The sequence below is a fragment of the Lepisma saccharinum genome, chromosome 13 (assembly GCF_977018435.1).
Source record: "Lepisma saccharinum chromosome 13, izLepSacc3.1, whole genome shotgun sequence".
NCBI classification, from domain to species: domain Eukaryota; kingdom Metazoa; phylum Arthropoda; class Insecta; order Zygentoma; family Lepismatidae; genus Lepisma; species Lepisma saccharinum.
In genome coordinates, this window is record NC_139241.1 from 15865503 (window position 1) to 15882104 (window position 16602).

Genomic DNA, 16602 nt, shown 5'->3' on the forward strand with positions numbered 1-16602 from the left:
CGACAAAAGATCGTGAGGTCGTCTACATACAGAAGACCATGTACAGGGGCAACAATGCTTGCCATAACGCTGTTCACTGCTATGGCAAACAGAGTCACACTTAATACGCTGCCCTGCGGGACACCGTTCTCTTGTTCGTGAAGATCCGAAAAGGAGTTCCCAACACGTACGCGGAAAAAACGATCACATAAAAAGTTTTTAATAAAGTACGCCATATGGCCACGCACGCCCCAAGAATGGAGCTGCTGTAGGATGCCAAAACGCCACGTTGTGTCATATGCTTTTTGGAGGTCAAAGAAAACTGCAACTAAATGTTCCTTGTTGAGGAATGCATCCTGAATGTGTGTTTCCAGCTGAACCAGATGGTCCAGTGTGGAACGGTTGGAGCGAAAACCACATTGAAAATTACTTATCAAGCAGTTTTCCTCCAAAAACCAGGTGAGACGCTTGTTGATCATACGTTCCATCAACTTGCACACACAGCTAGTTAAGGCAATTGGCCTGTAACTCGAGGCTGCGGTGCGTTGTTTACCTGGTTTCAGGATGGGAACAATAATAGCTTCTTTCCAGGAAGTGGGGAAAGAGTCCTCCAACCAAAGCCTGTTGAATACCGCCAAAAGGAAATTTCTTGCTCCAATGGGCAGATGACGAAGCATCTCATAGTGGATCTTGTCCACTCCAGGAGCTGTATTCTGAGAATCTCGAAGTGCCTGATCGAACTCCCGTTCAGTGAATGGAGAGTTGTATGGCTCGGTGTTATGACTTCGAAAAACTAGAGGGCGTCGTTCCTGACGGTCCTTCTCACGGCGGAAACGTGGGTCATAATTTACAGAGCTAGACGCACCAGAAAACTGCGTGGCCAAGATATTAGCTATGTCTCCGAAATCTGTGTATAACGTCCCATCGTGCTCAAGAGCGCTCAGAGGAGTAGATGCACCCCCCTGGATGCGACGTACTTTGGTCCAAACGGCTTTCGACGAAGCCTGCTTCGTCAGAGAAGACACGTATTGGACCCAGCACGCCTTCTTACTGGCTCGAATGAGCTGACGGGCACGGGCACGTTTAATGCGGAACTGCTCGAGGTTTGCGGCAGTGTGGTTCCTATTAAATCGATCGAGAGCATGATTGCGGTCCTTGATGGCTGCACCGATCTCCGCAGTCCACCAGGGGACTGGGCGTCGCCTCGCAGGTCCACTGGGATGTGGAATGGAGGTGCGTGCAGCATCATGCACTCCTGACACAAACACATCTAAGGCGTCGATTGGTGGTAAAGTCCACGCAAGATCGACTTCAAGGTCCACTGCACGCTCGAAGGCTTCCCAGTCGGCCCGACTGAGATTCCAGTGAGGGTGTTGTTCACGTGATTGCTGAAGATGTTCGAAGGTAAGAATGAGAGGGAAGTGATCACTCCCACAGAGATCAGGATGAACGCTCCAAGATGTGGTAGGAGCAAGGCTGGGACTGCAGAAGGACAAGTCCAACGCAGAGTATGTGCCAGAGGAAGGACTGAAATATGTGGGAGTCCCATCATTCAGCAACATTAAACCTGATGCCTCACGGAATTGATCTATAATTTGACCCCGGGGCTCTGTACGAACGGAGCCCCACAAACGATGGTAGGAATTAAAATCGCCCAAAAGAACTACAGGAGACGGAAGTTCTTCGAATATACAATGGAGGTCCTCAAGAGAGAATCGCTCCTCCCTTGTGATGTAGACACAGCACACAGATATTGGCTGTGGTAGATGGACCCGCACGGCGACAGCTTGGAGGGGGGTGGTGAGAAAGATTGGTGTTGAGTGGATGGTATCTCGAACACCGATTGCAACACCACCGTGTGCACAACGACCCTCGGGAAGCTTGTCGGTGCGGTAAAGCGTGTATCCGTTTAGAATCACTGATTCATTTGGACGAAAATGTGACTCTTGGAGACATATAATGGCAGGGTCAAATTCAGATATTAAGATTTGCAGTTCCTCGAGATGTGTACGGAAACCGTTAAGGTTCCATTGGAGACAATAAGCCATAGCTGGAGGTATTATAGTTACCTTTTGAGGCGTACTCTATTTCTAGGCCCTGTCACCTTGATAAATTCTTCATCCGCGGCTTCGTCCTGTATCATGTCCTCGGGTAAGGACACAGAGGGCGAAGGGGATGAAGAAGGGGCAGTGGGGGCGGGTGCTTTGAGCGCCCGCCGGGCAGCTTTCAGCTGCGCCTTAAGTTTCAGGGTGGTGGCTGTCACCCTGACTGGAGAGCTACTGGACTTCAGAAAGTATTCTTTGGAATGCACCTGCTTGAACTTTTTCTCTGTGGAGCGAGGTGTGGTTGCTGGTTTCCTCGAAGCAGGACGAGCTACGACGGGAAGCGTTGTTGTTTGGGTTGACACGTCGCTGGTTTGTACACCTACACTGCGACGGGTAAGAGCAGCTGCAGCAACTGTAGCGAATGGCACAGGTAGAGTGGTGCGTATGCTTTCACGGAGACGTTGTTTTGCTTCCCCAGCAGAGATTTTCTCTGTGACGACCAACTCTCGGATTTTCTTCTCTTGTTGGAAAGAGGGGCAGTTGCGATGCCAGACTGGGTGCTCGCCTTGGCAGTTAATGCATTTGGGACCTGAAGAACAAGGTTCGGTCCCATGATCAGGCAGACTACACTTACCACAAAGGGCGGTAGTGGCCTTGCAGGAAGGCTGAGTGTGCCCAAAGTGCTGGCATTTGAAACACCGCATCGGGTTAGGGATGTACGGCCGGACTTTGAGTCTCAAATATCCAGCCCGTACAATATCTGGGAGAGTGGTCGTTTGGAAGGTCAAAATAATGGAAGCAGTTGGAACAAGTTCTCCGGACTTACGTGTCTTGATTCGCTGCACTGCGGTGACATGTTGGTCTGAAAGTGCTTGAAGAATTTCTTCCTCCTCAGCATTTAACAGATCCCAGTGGCGAATCACACCTTTACTACTGTTAAGTTGACGATGTGGTTCAACGTTAACAGGGAAGTCGCCCAAAGATCTTAGCTTTAGAAGATTGTTGGTCTGGCGATCTGTGCTGGTCTGGATAAGTAGACTCCCGTTTCGCAGCTTTTTTATTTCTGGTACATCTGAACCAGCGGCGTAGTCTAGCTGTTTCTTGATAAGAAATGGTGACAAGTCCTTCAATGTAGCAGCTCCATGTTTCTTCGATGTTGTTCCAGATTGATCGTCGGTCTTCTCAACAATACTGATAACAAGGTAACGTGGAACGTTACTTGTCTTTTCCACTAATTGGAGCGGGCTGGAAGGCCGCGCTCGTTTTGGGGGTTTCCCCCCGTTTGAGTTGTTTTTTGTACCCATATACAAAAAGATTTATTGTGGAGGGTCCATAAATTGTCGCCTCGACATGCCCTCTATGCCGAGGAAGGCCTACCCCCAAAAATGGAGGCTACTCGAGGACCAAACCGAAATCCCCGAGGCCACGTTCGCGACTGCACCTACCCCTGCAGCCAACACTGTCCCATCGGCACGTGCAACTCACACCTTGGGATAGGGGTTTTTTATCGAGGTTGTCTCCTCTAGCAGGACCCTTAGTTATAGGGAGGTCAAAGATATGGAGATGAATGACGTGATGGTATGGTGAAAACGTGAGATATGGATGTGAAGAATGAGTGAAATGATGAGATGAAAATGACCTCCCTACCTTACTTAATAGGGAGGTCAAAGATATGGAGATGAATGACGTGATGGAATGGTGAAAAACGTAAGATATGGATATGAAGAATGGGTGAAATGACGAGATGAAAATTGACCTCCCTACTAAGCCCCCTCGCCCCGTCAAGGCAGTCCTACATGGAGGGGGGCTTCTGATTAATTATCATCGTGAATGGATCTAAATCTTAAACATGTGCATAAACCATAGCCATGAATTTTAAACGTGGCCCACGGTATTCATCACCAGATGTGTGTTATCTGATGTACGTTTTGAACCACTGAGCAGATTCTAATGCACAATGAAGAGAATGATACACATTTAAAGAAAACGCGTAGTTACAAAACACACAAATAATCACAAACTATCAAACGTCAAGTATCAAAATGTGTTTTAAACAAATCTGAAAAGAAAAAATGTTTCAAACGCTTTGTTTAAACATTTGAAATAAACAAAGAAATATGTTTTAAAGGGAGAAAACATATTGTTTAAAACACTTTGTTTTGATCATGCTAACTCTATTTCCATACAATCCTCCCTGTGAAGTCATTTCCATGTTCGGCTTCGTTGTGAAATGACAAGAGCATTTGGAAATTTAGCAGCAAGCGCCCATACAGATCCTCCTGCCTGCAAATTTCAGAAGGTGAGAGATTATCAAGAGCACACATTTCCACCTACAGTTTTCGTTGTGTTTGCTAATCGGGCTCAGTTTGTACCAAGGCTTTATAAAAAATAATATTAGACTCGTTTGTTGTTCCCCTCCACGGAAATCTTTAGTAAAAGGCGAAAGATTATTGCGTATGAAGGGAAACCAGAGTTGTTTCCAGGTCACCAATTTTTCCTAGCCTATGTTGCAGTTCAATTCACTGCTCATGGGAACGTGTAGGTTCCGTAGGAAATTGCTGTTTTACTTGTTGAAACATAAAACCTCGTTTTGTGTGATTTTCGTTTCTTAAAACGAGAGAATAAGGATATAAATCCGTACCGATTTCTAATTTGCGTCATGTGCACGGACCAACATACACAAATGATAAACCGACAGCAAATTCTGCCATCTCTCGGCCACCATTTCAACTAGTGGGAACTTGCACTTTGGCAACAAATTTCATTTCACGAAGAATTTTCAGTTTACCTGTTCTCATATGCAAGACGATTACACTTTCGGGTTTCTCCCACAGGCATGCTTAATAATGTTTCGTAAAGAAACCAAACCGAAGCAAGAAAGAAAATTACCGCAGTTATTTCGGTTGTGACGGGTCACTTTCATGTCATGCGATTCTTGCACGTATATATGTAGTGATGGAATCTCGAAATTTAGTATAGATTGGGCAATAGCCATGAATATAAAACAAGATAGTTCCGTGGAAATTACTTAACGTAATAATTCTCGGCATCAAAGCAAGTTACATTTCGACAATTGTAAATTAGAGAGAAAGAAATAAGTAAAAGGAATTTTGTGTTCCAAAATTTCCTATCATACGCTAACAACTTCTTTTTCACAATGTTACTTCCATACAGGGTTGGCAAATTTGTGTTCTTTCGTTTGTTTTAACATGCTTTTAATGTTGATTTGTAAAAAAGGATATATTTTTTTTTAAAAAAATAAAACTTTTAAACAAAATGCCAAGATGACATTTTTTTAAGAATAATGAAAAATAATGTATCTGTAGAACATCCAAGGATTGATTGTGTTCATATTACAAGCAAACGCTTGACTAACTTCTTAAAATACACATTTATGTTAGTCTTAAATCTCGCCTGTACGCTGTTCGAGAAGCTCCAACTAATTCACAGTTTCCAGGCCCCACTGAGTCCAAGTGGTAGCTTCTGATTAATTATCATCGTGAATGGATCTAAATCTTAAACATCTGCATAAATCGTAGCCATGAATTTTAAACGTGGCCCACGGTATTCATCACCAGATGTGTGTTATTTGATGTACATTTTGAACCACTGAGCAGATTCTAATGCACAATGAAGAGAATGATACACATTTAAAGAAAACGCGTAGTTACAAAACACACAAATAATCACAAACTATCAAACATCAAGTATCAAAATGTGTTTTAAACAAATCTGAAAAGAAACATATCTACTTTTTTATACATTACGCTTTGTTTAAACATTTGAAATAAACAAACAAAAATGTTTTTAACGGAGAAAACATATTGTTTAAAACACTTTGTTTTGATCATGCTAACTCTATTTCCATACAATCCTCCCTGTGAAGTCATTTCCATGTTCGGCTTCGTTGTGAAATGACAAGAGCATTTGGAAATTTAGCAGCAAGCGCCCATACAGATTATCCTGCCTGCAAATTTCAGAAGGTGAGAGATTATCAAGCTGAGCAAGAGCACACAATTCCACCTACAGTTTTCGTTGTGTTTGCTAATCGGGCTCAGTTTGTACCAAGCCTTTATAAAAAATAATATTAGACTCGTTTGTTGTTCCCCTCCACGGAAATCTTTAGTAAAAGGCGAAAGATTTTTGCGTATGAAGGGAAACCAGAGTTGTTTCCAGGCCACCAATTTTTCCTAGCCTATGTTGCAGTTCAATTCACTGCTCATGGGAACGTGTAGGTTCCGTAGGAAATTGCTGTTTTACTTGTTGAAACATAAAACCTCGTTTTGTGTGATTTTCGTTTCTTTAAACGAGAGAATAAGGATATAAATCCGTGCCGATTTCTAATTTGCGTCATGTGCAGGGACCAACATACACAAATGATAAACCGACAGCAAATTCTGCCATCTCTCGGCCACCATATCAACTAGTGGGAACTTGTACTTTGGCAACAAATTCCATTTCACGAAGAATTTTCAGTTTACCTGTTCTCATATGCAAGACGATTACACTTTCGGGTTTCTCCCACAGGCATGCTTAATAATGTTTCGTAAAGAAACCAAACCGAAGCAAGAAAGAAAATTACCGCAGTTATTTCGGTTGTGACGGGTCACTTTAATGTCATGCGATTCTTGCACGTATATATGTAGTGATGGAATCTCGAAATTTACTATAGATTGGGCAATAGCCATGAATATAAAACAAGATAGTTCCGTGGAAATTACTTAACGTAATAATTCTCGGCATCAAAGCAAGTTACATTTCGACAATTGTAAATTAGAGAGAAAGAAATAAGTAAAAGGAATTTTGTGTTCCAAAATTTCCTATCATACGCTAACGACTTCTTTTTCACAATGTTACTTCCATACAGGGTTGGCAAATTTGTGTTCTTTTGTTTGTTTTAACATGCTTTTAATGTTGATTTGTCGAAAAGGATATATATTTTTTTAAAAAATAAAACTTTTAAACAAAATGCCAAGATGACATTTTTTTAAGAATAATGAAAAATAATGTATCTGTAGAACATCCAAGGATTGATTGTGTTCATATTACAAGCAAACGCTTGACTAACTTCTTAAAATACACATTTATGTTAGTCTTAAATCTCGCCTGTACTCTGTTCGAGAAGCTCCAACTAATCAACAGTTTCCAGGCCCCACTGAGTCCAAGTGGTAGCTTCTGATTAATTATCATCGTGAATGGATCTAAATCTTAAACATGTGCATAAACCATAGCCATGAATTTTAAACGTGGCCCACGGTATTCATCACCAGATGTGTGTTATCTGATGTACGTTTTGAACCACTGAGCAGATTCTAATGCACAATGAAGAGAATGATACCCATTTAAAGAAAACGCGTAGTTACAAAACACACAAATAATCACAAACTATCAAACGTCAAGTATCAAAATGTGTTTTAAACAAATCTGAAAAGAAAAAATGTTTCAAACGCTTTGTTTAAACATTTGAAATAAACAAAGAAATATGTTTTAAAGGGAGAAAACATATTGTTTAAAACACTTTGTTTTGATCATGCTAACTCTATTTCCATACAATCCTCCCTGTGAAGTCATTTCCATGTTCGGCTTCGTTGTGAAATGACAAGAGCATTTGGAAATTTAGCAGCAAGCGCCCATACAGATCCTCCTGCCTGCAAATTTCAGAAGGTGAGAGATTATCAAGAGCACACATTTCCACCTACAGTTTTCGTTGTGTTTGCTAATCGGGCTCAGTTTGTACCAAGCCTTTATAAAAAATAATATTAGACTCGTTTGTTGTTCCCCTCCACGGAAATCTTTAGTAAAAGGCGAAAGATTATTGCGTATGAAGGGAAACCAGAGTTGTTTCCAGGCCACCAATTTTTCCTAGCCTATGTTGCAGTTCAATTCACTGCTCATGGGAACGTGTAGGTTCCGTAGGAAATTGCTGTTTTACTTGTTGAAACATAAAACCTCGTTTTGTGTGATTTTCGTTTCTTAAAACGAGAGAATAAGGATATAAATCCGTACCGATTTCTAATTTGCGTCATGTGCACGGACCAACATACACAAATGATAAACCGACAGCAAATTCTGCCATCTCTCGGCCACCATTTCAACTAGTGGGAACTTGCACTTTGGCAACAAATTTCATTTCACGAAGAATTTTCAGTTTACCTGTTCTCATATGCAAGACGATTACACTTTCGGGTTTCTCCCACAGGCATGCTTAATAATGTTTCGTAAAGAAACCAAACCGAAGCAAGAAAGAAAATTACCGCAGTTATTTCGGTTGTGACGGGTCACTTTCATGTCATGCGATTCTTGCACGTATATATGTAGTGATGGAATCTCGAAATTTAGTATAGATTGGGCAATAGCCATGAATATAAAACAAGATAGTTCCGTGGAAATTACTTAACGTAATAATTCTCGGCATCAAAGCAAGTTACATTTCGACAATTGTAAATTAGAGAGAAATAAATAAGTAAAAGGAATTTTGTGTTCCAAAATTTCCTATCATACGCTAACAACTTCTTTTTCACAATGTTACTTCCATACAGGGTTGGCAAATTTGTGTTCTTTCGTTTGTTTTAACATGCTTTTAATGTTGATTTGTAAAAAAGGATATATTTTTTTTTAAAAAAATAAAACTTTTAAACAAAATGCCAAGATGACATTTTTTTAAGAATAATGAAAAATAATGTATCTGTAGAACATCCAAGGATTGATTGTGTTCATATTACAAGCAAACGCTTGACTAACTTCTTAAAATACACATTTATGTTAGTCTTAAATCTCGCCTGTACGCTGTTCGAGAAGCTCCAACTAATTCACAGTTTCCAGGCCCCACTGAGTCCAAGTGGTAGCTTCTGATTAATTATCATCGTGAATGGATCTAAATCTTAAACATCTGCATAAATCGTAGCCATGAATTTTAAACGTGGCCCACGGTATTCATCACCAGATGTGTGTTATTTGATGTACATTTTGAACCACTGAGCAGATTCTAATGCACAATGAAGAGAATGATACACATTTAAAGAAAACGCGTAGTTACAAAACACACAAATAATCACAAACTATCAAACATCAAGTATCAAAATGTGTTTTAAACAAATCTGAAAAGAAACATATCTACTTTCTTATACATTACGCTTTGCTTAAACATTTGAAATAAACAAACAAAAATGTTTTAAACGGAGAAAACATATTGTTTAAAACACTTTGTTTTGATCATGCTAACTCTATTTCCATACAATCCTCCCTGTGAAGTCATTTCCATGTTCGGCTTCGTTGTGAAATGACAAGAGCATTTGGAAATTTGGCAGCAAGCGCCCATACAGATTATCCTGCCTGCAAATTTCAGAAGGTGAGAGATTATCAAGCTGAGCAAGAGCACACAATTCCACCTACAGTTTTCGTTGTGTTTGCTAATCGGGCTCAGTTTGTACCAAGCCTTTATAAAAAATAATATTAAACTCGTTTGTTGTTCCCCTCCACGGAAATCTTTAGTAAAAGTCGAAAGATTTTTGCGTATGAAGGGAAACCAGAGTTGTTTCCAGGCCACCAATTTTTCCTAGCCTATGTTGCAGTTCAATTCACTGCTCATGGGAACGTGTAGGTTCCGTAGGAAATTGCTGTTTTACTTGTTGAAACATAAAACCTCGTTTTGTGTGATTTTCGTTTCTTAAAACGAGAGAATAAGGATATAAATCCGTACCGATTTCTAATTTGCGTCATGTGCACGGACCAACATACACAAATGATAAACCGACAGCAAATTCTGCCATCTCTCGGCCACCATTTCAACTAGTGGGAACTTGCACTTTGGCAACAAATTTCATTTCACGAAGAATTTTCAGTTTACCTGTTCTCATATGCAAGACGATTACACTTTCGGGTTTCTCCCACAGGCATGCTTAATAATGTTTCGTAAAGAAACCAAACCGAAGCAAGAAAGAAAATTACCGCAGTTATTTCGGTTGTGACGGGTCACTTTCATGTCATGCGATTCTTGCACGTATATATGTAGTGATGGAATCTCGAAATTTAGTATAGATTGGGCAATAGCCATGAATATAAAACAAGATAGTTCCGTGGAAATTACTTAACGTAATAATTCTCGGCATCAAAGCAAGTTACATTTCGACAATTGTAAATTAAAGAGAAATAAATAAGTAAAAGGAATTTTGTGTTCCAAAATTTCCTATCATACGCTAACAACTTCTTTTTCACAATGTTACTTCCATACAGGGTTGGCAAATTTGTGTTCTTTCGTTTGTTTTAACATGCTTTTAATGTTGATTTGTAAAAAAGGATATATTTTTTTTAAAAAAAATAAAACTTTTAAACAAAATGCCAAGATGACATTTTTTTAAGAATAATGAAAAATAATGTATCTGTAGAACATCCAAGGATTGATTGTGTTCATATTACAAGCAAACGCTTGACTAACTTCTTAAAATACACATTTATGTTAGTCTTAAATCTCGCCTGTACGCTGTTCGAGAAGCTCCAACTAATCCACAGTTTCCAGGCCCCACTGAGTCCAAGTGGTAGCTTCTGATTAATTATCATCGTGAATGGATCTAAATCTTAAACATCTGCATAAATCATAGCCATGAATTTTAAACGTGGCCCACGGTATTCATCACCATATGTGTGTTATTTGATGTACATTTTGAACCACTGAGCAGATTCTAATGCACAATAAAGATAATGATACACATTTAACCCTCGGATGCATGTGTGGGGTCATTTTGACCCCACTGTCTGTTTATTTCCTGGTATTATAATAAAATCTAAATAAATAATTCTGATTTTCTCTGACATCTTACCATACTCCTTCAGCTATAGGAACATGTATAAATAAATTGCTTACAATTTATTTTAAATTATATTTTTTACGTTTTTTTAACAATACCCTTCCTTTCCATGTGTGGGGTCATTTTGACCCCAGCCTGAAAACAGCAGGAAAACATTCATAAAGGGAAATTGATCCTACATATTATGTTCAATTATGCCCAAACTAAACGCAATCATCTCAAGGTCAACCACATACCCTGCCATGACTCACTGCAAAGTGCGCATGCGCAGATGTATTTGGCGCGGATCGAGGCCAACTGAGAGAAGTTGGGATGTCCCTGTTCCTTAGCTTTTTATCAACAAATTCTTCAACCCGAAATACAAAGCAACCTTTGAAGTAAATCGTTTCGAAGACATCAGAAGACTGCTCTGATCTGATGACAAACATACTGGCGCTGCATGTCTGGAGACTGATCACATGGCTGCATTTCGATATATCTGGACACTTTTTATCAAAAACTGTAGCAGAATCATGGTGCCCGGCGCCTTTCTTACGATTGATGAACAGTTAGTGCCTTTCCGTGGGAGATGCCAGTTCGTGCAATACATAGGAAGCAAGCTAGCCAAATACGACATTAAGATCTTCTGGTTGTGCGATGCTGACAACTTTTACGCCAAAGACGGTCTAACCTATATTTGGTAAGTAGTAGTACTTGTGCTATTATAAACTCAAGAAAGGAAGAGCTCTCCCCAAGCATATTTGGCTATACTTAAAGCTAGCTCAACATGAGCATATGAGCTTTTTGCTCAAGTGTAGCACCCCCTCTAATCCAAGATTTTTGTAAAAAAGCCCTCATGGATTCCATGAGAAAGGAAGAGCCCCCTCAGATTGATGTGCCTATACTTACAAAAAGGCACTTCTGTGAGATTGTTGTCCATAAACTTGTTAAAAATATGCCCCTCTTGATATTGTATGATATATGCAAGTTATTCAAGAAAAATAGGCAAGTTATTCAAGATCTAGAGAATGGCAAGAGATTTTTGAAAATTTATAGAGATCAAAAAGTTGCATCTTGAAATGCCCATGAGAAATCACCAAGCCCCATGTCTCTAGCATTCATGGTTCCGAAGATATTAACAACTTTGTTAATATTGCACTTTTCAGAAAATTCTATTTATAGAACAGATATAAATCAGAGATTTGTAGCTTAAATATTGCATATAACAGGAAAATTATAGAGACATAAAATGTAGAGAATCTCGAATAGAATATGTCTACAAAATTTCAAGTCTCCAGTATTGATAGTTTCTGAAAAATCTCAAATTTAAAAAAATTATCGATTTTTTAACAAAACTTCTAAACAGCCTCTAGATTTCAAATATGCAACCCCCATGCTCCTATCTTGAAAATTAGGCAAGTTATTCAAGATCTAGAGAACAGCAAGATATTTTGAAAAATTTATAGACATCAAAAAGTTGCATCTTGACATGCCCAGGCCAAAGCAACAAACCCCATGTCTCTAGGATTCATGGTTCCGAAGATATAAGAGAAACAAAATTATCGATTTTTTCCAAAATTTCAGTATGTTGCTCGGGGGCCAAGCAGATGTTTGTATATGAGCCACAAGTCTGAAGAGTCTCAATGCCCTAGTACCGGGGAGAATCAATATATTGATTCTCAAGACTGCAGGCAATACATTAGCTCCTCCAATTCCCGAGGTGCTGTGAGCATCGGATCGCTGCAAGCACCTCGGATCAATGTTTGGGGCTATAGTTTCTCCAATTCCCGTAGCGCTGTGGGATAGAGTAGAGGTAAGATCAATACTTTGGGCTTCCTGCACCGTGCGGGCTACAGCAGTTCCTGCGCAGTGAGGCCGGTCAATATTTTGGGCTGTTCTATTGATTTCGAGCGATTCTATTAGAAGCCCCTGATGGATTAGTTCCGGAGAGTCCTGGGGCATGGCGTGCAGTGTTGATTGCATGTACACCCAGCAGAGAAACGGGAGGTACGCACAGGAGAAAATACTCCAGCTATGCAGAATCACCCCCATAAATATAATTATCCTAGGATCAAAATTAGTAACAGAATAGAGAAACAAAAATTATAATAGGGCTTGGATATAGCTACTAGCCACTATATTTTTATTTTGAACACAGCACTTAAAACTAAGTCAAGATGCACCCCCACCCCCACCCACCCCCACCCCCACCCACCCCCACCCCTACCCACCCCCACCCCCACCCACCCCCACACCTACCTACCCCCACACCTACCCACATCCCCACCCACCCACATCCATACATATTTACTTCCCAGTCCAGTTCTATTGCATTATGTTGTGCAATATTAATTGATTAAATGCTTATGACATAATGTGATGATGTGGTGTTTTCTGATTGGCTCTGTAAATCTATATAAGCCAGGGCAAAGTGCAGATTCTTCACCATTGCTGGATCGGCAATGGAACCCACAAGTGGGGGATAGAACCTGAACAGGCTCCACCAAAGTATAGGAGACTTGAAGCATATAATTTGGCGGAATAACCCAAGTAAGGTCATAGAGACAATATACACTAATACAATAAAAGCCAAATTTTTGGCAGGGGGGCCAAAGTGGTTCCTAAATACAAAATAATTAATATCTCAAGAACTAATTGACATAGAGCTTTGCAGTTTTTTTTGTCTGCCATACAGTCTGGTGGAATAACCCAAGCAAGATCATAGGAACAATATACACTGGTGCAGTAAAAGCCAATTTTTGGCAGGGGGGCCAAAGTGGTTCCTAAATACAAAATAATTAATATCTCAAGAACTAATTGACATAGAGCTATGCAGTTTTTTTGTCTGCACTGAACCCAACTGATCCAGTATAGAGATTAGATTTAAAACCCAGGAAATTTTATATAAATACCAAAGCGAGAAATATTAACACACACACACACACACAGCACAGTGTTGAACCCAACTGATCCAGCATAGAATTTTGAATTGAAACCCGGGAAATTGTATATAATAAACAACGGCAAAAATGCCAAAACAAAAATATTGCAATCAGTGCAATAAAAATATATTTAGCTCTAATTGGGCTAGACACCAAAAGATTTGTAACCCAGACAAATGCAGAGCTCCCACAAAAATTTGCCCCAAATGCCATAGAAAATATAACATGCAATACTTCACATATACACATAAAAATACTTGTTCTGCACAGTCATCAACATTGCCCCCACAACCATCCACATCTGGTCTGAAGAGGAAGCATGAAGCACCTCTTAATGCCAGAGCAGCAAAGCAGCCACGCTATGAACCTATCCATAGCAGTTTTAATGCTCAACTTAGGGATTATCGGTTTGTATCAGAGCCAAGATGTGGCATTGGGAATTTTTTGAACAGTATAAATTCTGATCTGCAGGCAATTCTTAATGCACAAAATGGCTCTTATAAGCTGTCTCTCAAATTGTATACACAATATAAGAAGCCAAACGGCACAAAATTTACACAGCCCCACATGACAGAAACTGTACCGGTATATTCAAATGCAAATTCGGACAGAATAATAAGCAGGTTGATAGATCAATTGAACATTAAACACTCTGAATTTGCTGGAAAAGAGTCTGGATGGAGCCTATGTGGCTCTCCACACAGGTTATATGTTAATATTTCTGAATTCAGCCCATTACAAGGTTCTACATATTTGCCATTACCTATCAATATTAAAAACAGAAGAGCCGTGGTTAATATAGAAAATAATGATAATAAATGCTTTTTGTGGTGTATATTAGCTGCTTTGTTTCCAGTTTCAAGGAATCCTCAGAGAATAAATTATTACAAACAACATGAACATGATTTTGACGATGCAATGGAGGGTTTAGAATATCCAATGACTGTTCAGAATATTGATAAATTTGAAAAAAAGGCCCGGGATATCAATGGCAAACAATTATCTATTAATGTATATATTTGTTCCACTGGTCGTGATAATTGCTTGATAGATCCTCTCAGAATCAGTGATGATGATTCTGCTGTTCCGATTAAGCTGCTCTTAATTGAAGGGGATGGCACATATCATTACACTCTGATACATAATCTTGAAGCTTTAGTCAGAACACAACTAGATAAATCCAATAGAATATTCAGAATATGCGGAAGATGTTTAACTGTACTTGATGGTAGAAAAACAGTGAATGGGGTTTGTAAAGTGAGTGCAGAAATTGCCAAAAACAAATTAATTGAGCATCTGAAATACTGTGGCAATCATAAACCTGTTCATATGGTGATGCCAATGCCAAGTGAGAATTGCAAATTTAAAAAGTTTGAGGCCTTGTTGGAACACCCAGCATATATTGTCTGTGATTTTGAATCAAACCTCAAATCTCTTGCATTTTGTAGCCCAGATCCTGAAGAATCTTCTATTACACCATATCAGCTACATGAACCTTCCAGCTTTTGTTATGTGGTTGTACAGGATGATGTTGTTACTAAAGAATATTCATACATGGGGCCAGATGCCATCAAAATATTTGCACTTAAAATAGAAAATGAGTGCCGTGACATAGCATCTAACATCTTATTAAAATCAAAACCCATGCTGCCTTTAACAGAGGATCAGATTGAAGATTTCAACAATGCAGAAAAATGCCCGGTATGTGATTCTGAATTTTCAAATACAAATATCAAGGTACATCACCATTCTCATACAGATGGTCGATATAAACAGGTCCTGTGTAATAGCTGTAATATTAAGATCAAGAGACCAAGATTTGTCCCCATATTTTGCCATGGAGCATCCAATTATGATTTCCATCATTTGATCAGGTACGAGGCGTTTGAGAAGCAGAATTTAAATATTTTAGCTGAAAATGATGAGAAATATATATCTATTAGCAAAATAATTAAAGTTAATGGATTTTCTATTCAAATAAGATTTCTTGATTCTTACAGATTTTTACCTGCTAGCCTGGATACACTGGCCACTCAATTACCTGATGGTGAATTCAAAATCACACGTGCAGTGTTTCCAAATCAGGACCCGAAATTAATTAGGCGGAAGGGTGTATATCCATATGATTATGTTACAGATTTTTCTAAATTTGATGAGTGCTCCCTGCCACCGCAACAAGCATTTTACAGCAAAATCAGAGGATCTGGAATCACAGATGAAGATTATCACCATGCCCAATTGACGTGGAACAATTTAAAATGCAAGAGATTTGGTGATTATCACATGGCATATTTGAAACTTGATGTGACCATCTCAGCAGATATAATGCAGGCATTCAGAAAATCTTGTATGCAAAATTATGGACTGGACCCAGTGTATTTTTACAGTGCCCCGGGCCTAGCATGGGCTGCAATGTTTTTCAACACTAAAAAGCAATTGGATTTGATCCAAGATCAAGATATGTATCTGTTTATGGAGGAAAATATAAAAGGAGGTATGGTGCAATGTTCTCAGAGAGATGCCAGAGCAAATAACAAATATATGCCTGATCATGATCCAGCACGGCCATCAAATTATATATTGTATGTAGATGCCAACAGCCTCTATGGTCACGCAATGATGCAAAAATTGCCATATGCAGGGCTTGAATGGGTTGAAGATTTTAATATTGAAGATCTTCAGGATTTTGATGACAGTGACTATGGCCTCTTCTTAGAGGTTGATCTGACAATTCCTGATGATTTACATAACAAATTTTCTGATCTGCCCCCAATTCCTGAGGTTCAGTGCTCACCTGGCTCTAAACAGAAGAAGCTCATGATGACACTGGAGGCAAAACAGGGCTAAGTCACA

General features: G+C 39.5%; 4 non-coding genes across 4 annotated transcripts; all 4 read right to left on the bottom strand.

Annotated features, from left to right (window-relative positions):
• Positions 1-4383: 4383 nt before the first annotated feature.
• Positions 4384-4500, bottom strand: LOC145997759 (U5 spliceosomal RNA). The gene has a single exon (XR_014443153.1). It is a non-coding gene; the product is annotated as a U5 spliceosomal RNA (small nuclear RNA).
• A 1575-nt stretch (positions 4501-6075) lies between these two features.
• On the bottom strand, positions 6076-6193 carry LOC145997583 (U5 spliceosomal RNA). The gene has a single exon (XR_014442984.1). It is a non-coding gene; the product is annotated as a U5 spliceosomal RNA (small nuclear RNA).
• Positions 6194-7747: 1554 nt separating this feature from the next.
• On the bottom strand, positions 7748-7865 carry LOC145997705 (U5 spliceosomal RNA). Its single transcript, XR_014443101.1, has one exon. It is a non-coding gene; the product is annotated as a U5 spliceosomal RNA (small nuclear RNA).
• A 1575-nt stretch (positions 7866-9440) lies between these two features.
• LOC145997736 (U5 spliceosomal RNA) lies at positions 9441-9558 on the bottom strand. The gene has a single exon (XR_014443131.1). It is a non-coding gene; the product is annotated as a U5 spliceosomal RNA (small nuclear RNA).
• Between the last annotated feature and the right edge of the window lie 7044 nt (positions 9559-16602).